This window comes from Dromiciops gliroides, chromosome 1 (genome assembly GCF_019393635.1).
Source record: "Dromiciops gliroides isolate mDroGli1 chromosome 1, mDroGli1.pri, whole genome shotgun sequence".
Lineage (NCBI taxonomy): Eukaryota > Metazoa > Chordata > Mammalia > Microbiotheria > Microbiotheriidae > Dromiciops > Dromiciops gliroides.
The window spans coordinates 219510304-219526920 of NC_057861.1; the positions used below are offsets into that span (position 1 = coordinate 219510304).

General features: G+C 36.6%; 1 pseudogene; it reads left to right on the forward strand.

Moving 5' to 3' along the window:
- Nucleotides 1-750: 750 nt before the first annotated feature.
- On the forward strand, nucleotides 751-8803 carry LOC122747468 (annotated as a pseudogene).
- The last annotated feature ends 7814 nt before the right edge of the window (nucleotides 8804-16617 follow it).

Genomic DNA, 16617 nt, shown 5'->3' on the forward strand with positions numbered 1-16617 from the left:
TGAGCATGAGGGATGGTTTGAGCAAAGGCACAGAGGGCAGAGAAGGATGAAAATAGGAGACTGATAGTATTCAGTTTGGTTGGAACATAGCAGTATTCATGAAAGGGAATAATAGCATAAAATAAAGGCTGGGAAGACAGACCGGAGCTGAATTTGGGAAGGCCTTACATGAGCAGAAAACTTCAATTTTTATTTATTTTTTGTTTTGGTTTGGTTTTTTGTGAGGCAATCGGGGTTAAGTGACTTGCCCAGGGTCACACAGCTAGTATTAAGTGTCTGACGCCGGATTTGAACTCAGGTCCTCTTGAGTCCAGGGCCGGTGCTCTATCCACTGTGCCACCTAGCTGCTCCCCAATTTTTATTTAATAGGCAAGGGAGATACACTGAAGGGTTTTGAATATAGGGGTGACATATTCAGAATAATTTTGGGGGGTTGTTACAGGAATCTAAAAGGGGATTTGCACTAGAATCAGACTGGGCTTGGGAGTTGGTCTTGGGAGCAATAAGCCCTTTTTCGTTTGTTTTGTGGGGCAATAAGGGCATTTTTCATGCTACTACTGGAGAATTGGTTTTGGTCCTGGACATCACTTTTTTTTTTTTCCGGTGGGGCAATGAGGGTTAAGTGACTTGCCCAGGGTCATACGGCTAGTAAGTGTCAAGTGTCTCAGGCCAGATTTGAACTCAGGTCCTCCTGAATCCAGGGACATCACATTAAAAAAAAATGGAAAATTATCCAGGAGAATGACCAAGATGGCGAGGATACTCAAAGTTAATTTTAAGAGTAATGGTAAAAATGGAAAGGTTAGTTTATTCATTCTATTAAATAGTCAGATTTGAGAAGAATAGAGGCAGTTAGAAGGCTGTTATAATAGTGTAAGAAGAGATTTTGCAGAACAACTGTAAAAGAAAGGACCTAGACTCTCTACATGACAACTGATAGGATACATAGAATTAAAAAGTCAGAAATGACTTTGGCTGGCAGGATGAAAAGAAATATTAAAAGTTATTTTATTGGTGGATTTTGGGGGAAACATGAGGTCTTTTAGACAAGTTATTTATTTTTGTTCATTTATTCATTCATTCATTTATCTATTTTTAAGGTAATAAACATTTTTATAGTTTTGGGTTCCAATTTTTATCCCTCCTTCCCTTCCTCCGCTGGCCTCTCCCTGAGGCAGTAAGCAATCAGATATAGGTTATACACGTACAATTATAGACATGTTATTTAGATTTTAGCTATCTAGGCATCAGCCTTAAATCAATTTAACTAAATTAAATTAACCTTTTTTGATATTTCTACATACATGAGACTGGTTTAGTTAATGGATTCTGTTCCTACTGAAGTTTCTGAGTAGCTTTCAAGGGCAGCTTTAGATGATGATTTATATGTAATGACTATTAGAAAGAGAAGTAGTTTTGGTTTCATCAACAAACAGGACCCTATGACATATGGCTTTCAATCAACCAGCCCTCTGCCGCTACCACTACATTGCTGTAATGTCTTAGGTTTTTTTCTTATCTATATAGGAATATGTTTCATTCAATCTCTGGCTTGGCTCTCACTTTACCTCTTCCTTTGTTTTCGTTTTTTTTTGGGGGGGGAAGGGGGAGGGGGAGGGCAATGAGGGTTAAGTGACTTGTCCAGGGTCACACAGCTAGTAAGTGTCAAGTGTCTGAGGCCGGATTTGAACTCAGGTACTCCTGACTCCAGGACCGGTGCTCTATCCACTGTGCCACCTAGCTGCCCAGATACTTTTTTTTTTTAAGTTTTATTGATGTCCTTTGTTGTTGTTGTTGTTTTTTTATCACATTCATTTCCAAATATAGCCTTCCTTCCCCATCCACCTAGGAAATCTTCAAAAAAAACAAGTCACCAGTTGAGCAAAACCACTGATTGCATCTGACAGCATCTGCATCATTCAATACCAGAGTTCCCTACTACTCCAACAAAAGGAGGTTCTTCTCTACGGTCCATCTTGGTCCTTAATAGAGTATTACACTTCTATTTATTTATTTTTAAACATTGTTATAGCCATATACATTGTTTTCTTGGTTCTGCTTATTTCACTCTGAATCTTTTATGTTTTCTTGTGTTTCTCTGAATTCCTCATAGTCTTTATTTGGTATGGTGCAATATTATTTCATCATATTCATGTAATACCAGTTGTTTAGGCATTTCCCAATAAATAAGTAGGGGAATGCAACATATTATAATGTTATTAAACTATTCGTTTTTTGTTGTTCTCCACTCCTTCCCAAATAGTAAATGAAGATTTCTTCTAAAAGAACATAGATGGGGCAGCTAGGTGGCGCAGTGGATAAAGCACCGGCCCTGGATTCAGGAGTACCTGAGTTCAAATCTGGCCTCAGACACTTGACACTTACTAGCTGTGTGACCCTGGGCAAGTCACTTAACCCCCATTGCCCCGCAAAAAAAAAAAAAAAGAACATAGATGTAACAATAAACATACTTTTAAAAAAACTGTTCTGAAATCAACAAACAATAGATGAGTAAAATAGGATCCTATATTTTCTATACCTCTCAGTGTGTAAATGAAATTGTGAGCTGTTTCTGAAGAAAATTGTCTACAAAGCTTCCCTGTTCCTTTCTTATGTTTCCATAAAACATACCATCTGGATTGATTTTTTGTTTGTTTGATTTTTTAGGTGGTGGGTGGTGGGTTGGTTTGGGTTTGTGATTTTATTGTTGGAAGCTCCTGATGGGTAACCTCCTTTTACCAATGCAAACTGTTTCTTTCAGATTTTACCACATTTAAGTAAACAGTGTGGGGCCACAGAAATGATGATTGTCAATATAGGGATCTGTGATTTTAATGGTAATTGGAATTCTTAGATGAGGAAACTCACTCCTACCCATCCAGGTTGGTACTTTCTCTATAATTTATATTCTTAAAGATCAGTCTTGGGTGCTAAGAGTTTAAGTGACTTGCCCAGGGTCACATAGCTAGTATGCATTGGAGCTCAGATTGACAGTCCATTGACTCAAGCTACCACTTCATCCTCTGTTATGATGGCTAAAGAGCTAAAATGTGAAAAGGGGAAAATATGGTATTTAAGAGAAGGGAAGGGGAAACAAGTGACCTAGATCCAAGGATATGCTTTTATCACTTTGGAAATTATGTTGCAAGTTTGAGTCTTATCATCTAGGAATGTAGAGACTTAGTGTCTTGCCTAAAAAGCATTTTTTTTTAAACTCAAGGAGCAGAACAAGGAGTACCAATACAATAAGAGTTACCAGACATCAACAGGCAGAGAGGAGGACTAGATGACCTCTGAGGTCACTTACTGCTCAAGATTTATGATCCAATGATCCCATGATAGGCATCACAAAACTATAAGTATGCCAGTTCGGGATAACCAGGGATTAAGTGAGGCATGCATAACAAGACTGCTACTAGGATGACAAGAGAGTCTATAACTCAAAGCTTTGGACTGGACATGCAGGAATATGCCAGTATAACTTAGGATTCAAACTTCATACATTGGCATAAATATCTCCTCACTAGTGAAGAGAATTGACTACTTGAAAATATGTGCCTGCATTAAAGTGGGGCTTTTGAGAACTTGGAAAAGGAAAGATTTCTTCTGGTCTGTAGATACAGAACACCTGATGCCAGGATCTCTTCAGGGTGAAAGATGAGGGGAAGAAGGGGAAAGAGAGAGAGTGAATGTGAGTTAGTTCGGGAAGAAGTAAACATATAGAGAAGCTACTTCCTTGACATGTCCCCGCTTTCCAGCTTGCCATGTCAGCAACTTTGGGAAATTTCTCCTTTGTTTAAATTGGGAATTCTCTCCCACAGTTGAGCTGTCTCTCCCGGTGGGAGAACTCATTTACTTCATGTATGGTCTGGTAAATTCTAATCTGTAAAATTTCTCTGATTTTTATCAGTTTGGATAAATTGGGTTTATTTTCTGTTTACTACTTGTGATGGTCTTTTGTGTAACTAGCATTTGGTAAAATATAGATGAATATTTCTTGGGGCATTTCTTCCCTGTTAAGGACTAGCAACTAGGAAAGAGACTTGAGCCTAAGAATAATTTCCCCTAGATTAGCAATAATTAGTTGGCAGATACATATAATTCTTTTCTGGTATGAGCAGAGTGATCCAGTCTTGTGGCCCCAATTTCTTGCTCACTTTCAGGCAATAATCAGTATCCCTTAGAAAGGAGCGACAGAGATTCCAGATATATCTATTTACACCTCCCTTCAAGCTGCATAGACAAATCCATGTGGACACACAACCTACATGGGCAACATACACAAATACACACGAAACAGGTAAATGTCAATGATAAAAGTAGAGAAGCTGTGTGTTATAGTGGATAGAGAACCAGTTCTGCAATCAAAAAGACTTGTGTTCAAATCCTGCCTTTAGTACATGATGGGGCAGCTAGGTGGCACAGTGGATAGAGCACTGGCCCTGGAGTCAGGAGTACCTGAGTTCAAATCCGGCCTCAGACACTTAACACTTACTAGCTGTGTGACCCTGGGCAAGTCACTTAACCCCAATTGCCTCACTAAAAAAAAAAAAAGTACATGATGGTTATGTGATACTGGATATATCAATTAACTTCTTAATGCCCCATAAAACTATCTAAATAAAATGTAGCAGATCAGGTGCTGATATGCAGGGGTAGAGGGAGTTTCCTCTGCTCCTTCATGGATATCTGACTTACAAGTGCAAGTCTAGTATCAAAAGGATGTTCACGCCTAAAGAAGTTCTTAGCTTACACTCAACAGCTTATCTCTTTGGGTGGAAGTCTAGTCACAAATACTATTGGTGATCTTTGTCAATTTTGGGGATTCTTCCTCGCTTTAATATCCTAAAAACTGATCCTGGAGTATTTCTAAAATTGTGTCACCTCCAGCATAGAGGTGTATTTATTCAGGTCTTCATAGAGTAAACAACTTTGCCATCTTAGGTTCTATCACTACTTCTAATATAGTGAGGTAATAGTGTTTGTCACCCCTCACTACACCCCTCACCAAATGCAATATGCATGCCAGGCCCTGTAACTCAAAGGCTCAAATACTGTTGGTTCATCTTTTGGCTCCCCACCCCTCCCTTTCTTTTTGATAACAACAGTGAAAATAGCTAACATTTATATCACATTTTTGGGTTTACAAATATTTTACATATATTATTTCATTCTATCCTCCTAACAACCCTACAAGATTAGGGCTATTATTATAATCTTCATTTTTATAGATAAAAAACTCAGGCTGGAAGAAATGAGATGACTTGTCAAAGGTCACTCCCTTAATAAGTGTCTGAGGTAGGATATGAACCCTAATCTTCCTAATTCCAAGTTAAATATAATTTGTGACACATGACTCAACCTGGCTGTCTGATCAATTCTGTTAACAAATCATTCAGATAGTTACTGTTATCAATAGAATCAAAGTACATCCACTTAGTAAAGATTATGAGATCAATGAAATATATCAGTAGCACATGCTCCCAAAACCTGGTGGAATTGGCTGAAGAAACCAAGGATGTTTAGCCTGGGGAAGAGAAAGCTTATAGGAAAACATGATAGTAGTTTTCAAGTATTCAAACTGTAACGATTGGAATGATGCCACCTGCTGGAGACTTACTGTGGGAAAGTGCTTCCATGAGGAGAAGGTGGCTGAGGGCAAGCCATGTGGCTTTTCTTTAGTGTCAGGAAGTGACATTTGCTTGTGGGAGGAAGAAGGGGTGAGGCTGGCTCTCTCATTCTTTCTTGAGGACTCTGGTGGAGAGTGGAGATAAAAATGTGCTCTCCCTTGGATAGATAGATGAACCTAGGCCTTTCTCTCTTCACCAAATTCTTATTCTTCTTAATAAATGCTTAAAAGTCTAACTCTTGCTAAAGCTTCTAATTTATTGGTGACCACTCATTAGATATTTTAGACAGACTAGCTAGAATTTTAGCCCCTTACAAACAAATACCACATTCAAGAAGGAATATACGTGTTCTGCTTGGCTTCAGAGGACAGAATTAAGAGCAATGAGTAGAAGTTACAAAAAGGCAAATTGAGGCTTGTCATAAGGAAAAATTAATGTACCTGAGGTAGATAAAGCATTTAAATTCTTTTTATGTGTTAGTACTGGGCTAAGAGTCTGAAACAACTAAACAACAAAAGCCTCACTCAGAAATAAAGCAAATATTTTACTTAAATTAGAAAGCAGACGTTGTAATATCAAAAAACAAAGCAGACATAATCACCCCCTCAAATCAAAATTGTTCTCCCTCTGCACTACTCTGGCTCCAAATGGCAGGGATGTCTCAAGTTAATTTAACAACTCTCCTTCTAGGACAGAGATTCTTAAACTTTGTTGTGTGATGGACTTTTTTGGCAGTCTGGTGAAACCAATGGACTCCTCAGATAAATTGTTTTAAATGCATAAAATAAAATGAATAGAATTACAAAGGAATCAGCCAATCAACTTGAAGAACCTCCCATTTCTGAGAGGAGGACAGGAAGTAGGAAGCTGCCGCTGGAAGAGATCTTTTTTTTTTTTTTTTTTGGTTCGAGACATTGGTTTGGTGGCAGGACTTCACATAGGCTATTAGGAAAGCTAGAATTTCCATGCTATAAGGAATCTGTTCTCAATCTTTCTCTCTCTTCACTATCTTATATCTTTTAATAAACCCTTAAAAGCCTAAACTCTTGGTGAATTTATCAGTGATTTTAGCCAGTTTCCCCCCCCAAATGGGGGGGGGGGACAGATTAGAACTCACATTCAGATTTTTAAACAACACATTTCTAAACCAAGTTTACAAGTGGATAAGAAAAATGGCAGTGAAGAGGGCCAGGTCTGACTGTTTGTATGTCTGGGTAATATATGTCACTCATTGATAGTATTTTTTTTAAAAATAATAAACACTTTTAATTACAGTTTTGAGTTCCAAATTTTATCCTTCCCTCCCCTCCATCCTCTCCCCAAGTCAGTAAGGAATCAGATATAAGTTATACATGTGCAATTATGTAAAATATTACCATATTAATAATTTTGTATAAAAAACTTGAATAAAAGAAAAAATGAGAGTGAAAAATAGCATGCTTTAGTCTGTTCAATCAATATCAGTTCTTTCTTTGGAGGTGGATAGTATGCTTCATTATTAGTCCTTTGGGAATGTTTGGGATCATTGTATTGCTGAGAATAGTTGTCATTCACAGTTCTTCATCAAACAATATTGTTGTAACCGTGTACAAGGTTCTCCTGGTTCTGCTAACTTCACTATACATTAGTTCATACAATTCTTTTGTACATACAATTCAGAAAGGCCTCTATGGGCCTTTATGAAATCATCCTGCTTGTCATTTCTTATAGCACAATAATATTTCATCACCATCATATACCACATCTTGTTTAGCCATTCCCCAATTGATGGGCATTCCTTTGATTTCCCATTCTTAGCTTCCACAAAAAGAGCTGCTACAAATAGGTCTTTTTCTCTTTTTTGGGATGTCTTTAGGATATAAACCTAGCAGTGGTATTGCTGGATCAAAGGGTATACACAATTTTTTAGCTCTTTGGACATAGTTCTAAATTGCTCTCCAGAATAGTTGGATCTGTTCACAACTCCACCAACAGTCAATTAACGTCCCAGTTTTCCCACATCCTCTCCAACATCCAACATTTTCCTTTTTTTGTTATATTTGCCACTCTGATAGGTATGAGGGGATACCTCATAGATGTTTTAATTTGCACTTCTCTGATCAATAGAAATCTAGAGCATTTTTTATGACTATAGATAGTAGCAGTAGGTTTTTTTTTTCCCAGTAAATACTCCTTTATTTAAAGTTTTGAGTTCCAAATTTTATCCCTTCTCCCCTCCCTTCCTTCCCCCCTACCTGAGTCAGTAAGGAATCAGATATAGGTTATACATGTTTAATTACATAAAACTGCCATATTAGTCATTTTATATAAGAAAACTTTAATAAAAGAAAAAAAATAAAAGAAAGTTAATAATAGCATGCTTCAGTCTGTGTCCAATTAATATGAGTTCTTTCTTTGGAGGTGGATAGTAGGCTTTATAATTAGTCCTTAGGGACTGTCTTGGATCATTGTATTGCTGAAAATAGTTGTCATTCACAGTTTTTCATCAAACAATATTGCTATCACCATGCACAATGTTCTCTTGGTTCTGCTCACTTCACTATATATCGGTTTATACAAATCTTTCCAGGCTTTTCTGAAATCATCCTGTTCATCATTTCTTATAATACAATAATATTCCATTACCATCATATACCACAGCTTGTTTAGCCATTCCCCAATTGATGGGCATTCCTTTGATTTCCAATTCTTAGCCACTACAAAAAAGAGGTATTATATTTTTGCACAAATAGGTCTTTTTCTCTTTTTTGGGATGTCTTTGGGATATAAACCTAGCAGTGGTATGAAGCAGTATTTTTAAAGAAACTTGTAAATGATCAGAATATTTCAGATAAGTGGAAGATAAGCAGTGAAGCAACATTTACATTTGAAATAGAAAACTCTCCTGATTATCAAGGGCTGATTTTCATGAAGGCATTACCATGAATCAAATTGCCAGGCAGATTCCCAGATTTCCTTACCTTTTATTATATACTATGTATGGAAGAAAACAATCTGAGAGATTTGAATAAAAAGTTAAAAAACTACAAAGCTAAAATTGAACTTCTTGGAAGTTATGATCCACAGAAACAACTTATTATTGAAGATCTGCATTATGGAAATAACTCTGACTTTGAGACTATGTATGAGTAATAATTAGGTACCACAGAACATTTTTGGAAAAATCTCATTAAAAGTTCCCACTCATTTATTGCTAATGCTCAACAATGACTGATACTGACTTCAAAATGATGCATGTAAGGACATCATTGTTTCTTCAATTTATTTAATGTTTAAATTAAATTAAATTAAAATTAATTTTTAAAAGATAATGAAAATTAATCATTATTTTGGAAGCAAAAATATTTTGATTGTCAGTTATAATTCTCAAACTAGCTAGATCTCCCAATCTGTGCTTCAAATTTTAAAAATGAAATAGAAGTAAAATTTGCACATAAAACCCAAGAAAGCATAATACCATCCTCATTTCTTTGGGGGGGGGGATGGGGCAATGAGGGTTAAGTGATTTGCCCAATGTCACACAGCTAATAAGTGTCAAGTGTCTGAGGTCAGACCTGAACTCAGGTCCTCCTGAATCCAGAGCCTGTGCTTTATCCACTGTGACAGCTAGCTACCCACTACCATTCTCATTTCTTAAGAATGCTTGACAGATTTTTGATTTAGAGACTGGTTCGTTTGTGTTTAATTGGGATCTTTAATAGGTAATGAAAACATCCACTTTCATGTCCTACTTGGGGCATTGTGAAAATTTAAATAAAAACGTATTTTAGTGCTTCGGCTGTAGTTTGAAGGCTTTATAGTTTAATGAGGAACAAATATCTTTTCTATTCATCCTTTAATATTAAGGCTTAATTGTGAAAATGAATTCAGCTTTTGCCATGGGAATCTGTAATTTGTGTACACACAAATACACACTTTGAAGTAAGAGAATAAGGGATAAATAATTATTATTTCTTATTAACAAGAGAGATGATTTGTGTAATTTTCTGTCATAACCAATTTGAGATAATCCATTATTTTCCTCTCAACATTACCTGAAACTTAAAATATACACAGGAATGGATAATAAAATAAATTGAACATCTGGTATCAAAAGGAGCAATAATTGTAGTAAAATACATTATGGCTAAACTATAGTACTGAGAGAAATTTGGAGTATGCTAGCAGATTTTTGTTCATTGGTGTTTAGCAAATTTGTAGGATGTGTATTGTTAGTCATGAGAATGAACCCTAAAATGTAAAATAATTTTAGGAAGAAATTTATTAAGTCATTTGCTAGAGAAAGAGCTGGAGACTAGGTATGGCTCTCTCTCCAGTGTCTAGGAAGTTGTTTATTATTATTTGGGAGGTCATATTATTATAGAGAGTTCTGACAAGGTTGTAAGGATATTTGCCTGACTGGCCTGACCTACTGTCTTCAGAGAAGGGTACTTTGAGATGTGTATCAACAGGTAAGCCAATTTAATAGGAAAACCTAAAATACAATATTGTGGATAGACTGAAAAGATGACCTGAGCAGATCCAAAACAAGCACTTGGTAGGATCTAAGCATTCCTTACTGCCATCCAGCTTCCTTGGAGTGTCTGTGAGGTCAGTCTGACCTCTTTAGTAAGCTTTTGGGTTAGACATTTTTCTAACCACATAAAACTAGGTTCAAGCAGTATTAATAAATGATAAATAATAATATTTGGGCTGTTTTTCTGTGAGTCCTCAACTTATCTGGGTTTGCTTGGGTTTAGCTCCTTTCAAGCAGCAGGAAGAAGTCTCAGTGTCTATATTTTCTGCACTGTGAGCCTCTGATTCATACCTCAAAGTAGGGTCTCCTTGTGGGACATAACTCATTCCTATCTTAAGGTGAGAAACCAAAACTCACATCTCTGTCACACATGCCACAAATAGGCAACATACAATTGTTCAATATTCACTAAAGAAGTTGTAGTTATCAGAGTTTCTCAGCTATCAACCTCAAAGTTCTCATAATAGTCATAAGAAAATTAGGTGCTAAGAAACAAGACATTCTGGCCATCTTTGCCTTCAGCAAATATTTTTTTCTCTCAGAGAATGTTTTCTTTTCTTAAGAAATTAATTCTGAATCTAAACACCCCCCCCAGCAAAAGAACATTTCCATACATACACAGAAAACAGAACACAAAAAGAAGAGCCCAGTTCATGCCACTTGCTTTAAACAATTTAATAAAATCTATGTTCCTTTTTCTTTCAATGAACAAAAATCTATTTTCTTTGTCTCCCATACCTCTTCACCCCTTGAAAAAGGAAAACAAAACCCCTCTAACAAATATGTATAGTCAAGCAAAATTAATCTACTTAATGGCCATATCCAAAAGTATTTTTCTATACCTTGTTTCTATCACTTCTCTATTAAAAGTAAATTTCAATTATCATTCATACTGTTTAGAGGTTTTCAAATAGTAAAAATAATTGTTATTTAGGTTATAACTTATATGCAGAAGATGTGCTTGTGAGTAAGAGCTGTGTTGAAGATAAACTATTACTGCCCCCTTAGTTCCAATCTTCTGAGATTAGTTTCTAAGTACAGTTTGGGCACATCACTAGAAGTGAATAAGAAAACCAGGATCATACTGTGATGAGAATCCCAATGTGGTTCTACAGAAAATGGCAGGTGATGGATAGTTTTTTATGACAGCTAATTCTTTCTTTTGACAGTGCATAACTTCTCTCCTTATTAAGTTTCATTTTTTCCACATTTTAAAGGACGTAGAAATGAAGATAGAAATGGGATTGTATAGGTCAAAGGTGTCATAAACACATAAAAATCACTGTGCTGTGGGAACCTGATGTCCCTGCTATTTCACAGTTCCTGTAAACTAAGATAATTAGGCTTCAAGTTATGTTCAAAACTCTGCAGCTGAAAAAAAGAAGTATGGTTAAAGCCATACACTTAAAAATAAATGTAAGGATTTAACAGAAAGCTTATTAATTGTAAAATTACTTATAGAAGATATCATCATAGCTCCTTAATGTAAACCAGAGGTGAGGACTTTAATGATATCTCAATTCGTAATATGTAAAATTCCTCATTGCTGTTAAGGGCTAAAATTCTAGCTAAACTGTCTAAAATATCTAATGAGTGGTCGCCAATAAATTATAAGCTTTAGCAAGAGTTAGACTTTTAGGCATTTATTAAGGAGAATAAGAATTTGGTAAAGAGAGAAAAAGGCCTAGATTCCTATCTATTAAAGGGAGAGTGCATTTCTAGCTTCGCTCTCCACCAGAGTCCAAAGGCAAGAGCGTGAGCCCGAGCGCCAGTCTCTTCCTTCCTCCTCCCACTAGCCCACGTCACTTCCTGACGCCAAAGAAAAGACTCCTGGTCTTGCCCTCAAAGACCTTTGCTTCATGGGTGGAACTCTTCTACAGTAAGTCTCCAGCAGGTGGCGTCATTCCAATCGTTACATTGCCACCACAAATAATTATTTTCTTTTAGTGTTTAAATATCTCCCTATAAAATATGGATACATCCCCATTAAATGACACATTTGAGAATGACTGAGTCATGATTTTGGACTAGGGCTTTAAAGGTCATTTGCTGGATGGAAGTGGAGGGAACCAGAGCTGAAGGAGACAGATAAGAGAGGAGACTACACCCAGATATTTGAACTCATCTCCTTGGATAAGCCTCCAAAAAACTACAGGCTTCCAGAAAAGTATGAACCACCAGGCCTCAGACACAGTAGTGAATAAAAGCAAAATCAGAGTAGGAGGGAGTTTCTAGGTCAAACTAGAAGTTCCAGGAATTCCAGTTAGCAGCAGTGGAATGGCCACGGTAAAATAGTAGATTTCCTGGATATTTAGAGAAATTCTGGGACCCTAGTCCAAAAAGAAAAGTCTCAGGATCTAGCATGTAACGATTGGAATGATGCCACCTGCTGGAGACTTACTGTAGAAGAGTTCCACCCATGAAGCGAAGGTCTTTGAGGGCAAGACCAGGAGTCTTTTCTTTGGCGTCAGGAAGTGATGCGGGCTAGTGGGAGGAGGAAGGAAGAGACTGGGCTCAGTCTCACGCTCTTTCCTTTGGACTCTGGTGGAGAGCGGAGCTAGAAATGTGCTCTCCCTTTAATAGATAGGAATCTAGGCCTTTCTTCTCTCTTTATCAAATTCTTATTCTCTTTAATAAATGCTTAAAAGTCTAACTCTTGCTAAAGCTTATAATTTATTGGCGACCACTCACTAGATATTTTAGACAGTTTAGCTAGAATTTTAGCCCTTAACAAGCATGAGTGGGAATCAAGCTCCTGAGGCAAAGTCAAATGAGGGAAAACAATTCTAGACTCCTTTCAGAAGTAGTGAGTTATTTAGATTGTAGAGGTCTAGGCAGGTGTGTGCCACGGCCAGCTCCAACCCCCTAGAGAGCCAACTGTTGACTTTTTGTTGTAAACATTTATACCTGAAAAATCAGCAAATTCTACAAATTAGGGCTTGATCTATTCTTTTGTCAATTTCTTGACTTAAGTGATGGAAAAAATGTTAATAATGCAAATTAAAATCATGGTTATATTTTAATTTTGGAGATAGTTGGTAAACATTTACAAGCATACTCCTTGTCTAGGGGAAACCTTAGGTAGGATCAGAAGTTAAAGAAAGTGTTTTACTAGAAGTCCTCAAGATTGAATTCAGTCTATATAAAACCAGGGGAACAATTCTGGGCCATGAGTTATATAACAATAGTGAAAAGTGGGGCTTGATTTGTGTCAAAGCTTTTAAATGCAACAGATTTTCAGCAGTTCTTTTGGGAGCCTGGCTGTTGACGTCACAGCAGTGTTTAACTGGGGGATTAAATAGCTCAGCAGTGCGGGAATTACTCCTGTGATATCATCTGTGTTCTATTGCCAGTAAATGTGCTGAAAATACCCTGCTCCGGAAAAGCTATGTCTGTAAGAGACAGATCAGTTTTCCAAAAGAAAAACTCTAAACACCGCACCCCCTCCATGAACCAAAACAAAACAAAACATACCCACATCCAATCCATGTGAGCCTAAGATCAATACACAAATGCTGTGTTGTATATGTATACAATGTATACAAGAATCCAGATGAAAAGTGCTATTTCATGTATAATGTTCACCCAGTACATGAATGGAAATGGATCTGATCAGGTATGACGTCTAGTATCATTTTGAATCAGGATTTATTTCTGGTATATTATGAACACATTTTTAAATTAAAAGGAAGGACTTGCAAACATAAGATTTATGATTTAAGCACTGTTTCTTGTCCTTAAGATAGTCAAGGAAGTATAAAATTTAAAACTCTGTCAAGTTTAAAACTATGTATTGAAAAATCATTTACTACTTTATAAAGTAGAGGTAGCATAGTATAGTAGAAAGTGGCAGGCCCCATAGTTGGGAGTCTGGATTCAGGTTCCCATTTTGACACAAAACCCAGGCCTATTACTTACTAGTTGTATGACCAGGAGGAGGGCCTTGAGTTCTCAGAACCACCATGACTTCATCTGTTAAATGGTGACAATGATATTTGCGATACTTACCTTAAGGGGTTGTTGTGAAGAAAGCTCCCCATAAATCTTAAAAGGCTATCAAGGGGCAGCTAGGTGGCTCAGTGGATAGAGCACTGGCCCTGGAGTCAGGAGTACCTGAGTTAAAATCTGGCCTCAGAGACTTAACACTTACTAGCTGTGTGACCCTGGGCAAGTCCCTTAACCCTCATTGCCTAGGTAAGTCACTTAACCCCAATTGCCTCACTAAAAAAAAAAAAAAAGGCTATCAAGTGAGTTATTTATTATAAATATTTTCTTAACAAATTTGTTTGTAATCCCTGTGAGACATCTAAACCAATTTTCTATAAATCCCAACAACCCTCCAAAAACTATAATCCTCATTTTTGGTGACAGAGTTATTTGATTTGTTTTTAAAACATTCCAAACAATATTAAAGGAAACACTTTGAAACTTTTTTTTTTTTTACGAATTCCAATTCTGGATATTTTGGTTCAAAAAATCATTACACATTTCCTGGAACCCTGGAAAAGCACTTGTTGCTATCTTCTGATCAGAATTACAAAAGCATAATTCCTTCTACACGTGTAGTTTCACAGAAGTTAGTTCTAATTTAGCTTAAGTGAAGGAACTAACAGCATAGGGAGCTGAATATAGAAACTATGTGACTAACAAAAACATATATTATAATTTATTTTTTGTTATTAAGATGTAACTATATAATCTGATCAGTAGTTATCAGGGACAGGCAAGGAAAGATACCTAAGAAGGGATGTAACAAAAAATACTTTAAAAAAGATTACTTTTTCTAATTGCACAGATGGTTAGAGCCAGAAAATTCCACTCTCTGTAAAGCACATGAATTTATTTCAGGATATCAATCTGCATGAGTTAAGTGACAGCTCAAAGTCTTTGATAGACAGAAATGCACAGGGTGTCCAATTTCCACATCTTGCTAAGGAAGGTCATCCAAATGCCTCATTTGTCCCAGCTCTGGTTCTCTGATCCCCTTTCTTCTTTCTGTAATCTATTCCTGAACATTTGCCAACTTTTTTTTACTAAGCACAGCCTTGGTGTACCCAGTGAATATAAGTTTAAGTATAACATTAGTTATTCCTGATGACTTTGCAGAATCCCTGTTGGCATTTTGTCCACAACAAAGAGCATCCTCTTGGACAGTGAAAAAAAAGCTATTACTCTAGGAGACTATATTGCAATAGTCATCTCTTAATTATTTGTGAGTGGGTGGCACATACAATGGCAAATTTTAAATTCAAGGCTGCTTTCTCCCTGTAACCTGATACATAGCTGAGTCATCTTAGAATAGTTCACATTTATGTAGCACTTAACAGTTTACAAATTGCTTTCCCCACATCAATCCTGTGAGGTAAGAAGTGCATCATTATTTCCTCCATTTAATAGAATTAAGGCTGAGAGATTACTAAGGCTCTGAGAATTTAAGTAATGGCCAGTAAGTGTCAGAGCCCAAACATACTCATGTCTTCTATGAAGGTAGCAATTTTCCTACTCTATACTTCCTTTCTCCTAATCATCAATGTGTATGAATTTAGGAAATGAAAATTAATTGAACTACTAATTGAAAAACACTGAGGTATTAGTTAGATCCAAATATGAAAGTAATTCTGTTGTTTGATAAAAAGTAAATCACGGGGCAGCTAGGTGGCGCAGTGGATAAAGCACCAGCCCTGGATTCAGGAGGACCTGAGTTCAAATTCAGCCTCAGACACTTGACACTTACTAGCTGCGTGACCTTGGGCAAGTCACTTAATCCCCATAGCCTCACCAAAAAACCCCCCCAAAAACCTAAACCAACCAAACAAAAAAAAGTAAATCATACTGTACGTAGATAACCTATATCAGATTGCTTGCTATCTTGGGGAGGGAGAAAAAATTTGGAACTTAATATCTTATGAAACAAATATTGAAAACTATCTCTACATGTAACCAGAAAATAATAAAATACTTTCATGATAAAAAAGTAAATCACAAATACAATTTTAAGATGGGGCAAATGTTATGTCCACTTTCCACAAATTATCAAATGCATATATATCTATATATTCCCATCCCTCCCCAATAGAATGTAAGCTCTTTGAGGGCAGGGACTGTTTCTTATTTTTGTCTTTGTATCCCCTAGGTGCCTTGAATATAGTAGGTACTTTATAATTAATTGCTTGTTGCTTTAAACTGGATTGGATTGTGTGACTCATGGGGTAGGTCTCATTATCACTGGTCTATACCAGAGGCAACATAATTTGGCAGAGTAGACAGAGATCTGGACAAGGAGTTGAGAAGACCTGAATTCAAAAATGGCCTCACACTTACTGTCTGTACAATACTAGGCAAGTCATTTAATTTCTATATTCCTCAGTTTCCTCATCTATAAAAAATGGGAATAACAATAGCACCTAGGTCTCAGAGATAAAATGAGATAATATTTGTGAAGTGCATGACAAACCTTAAAGCACTGCATAA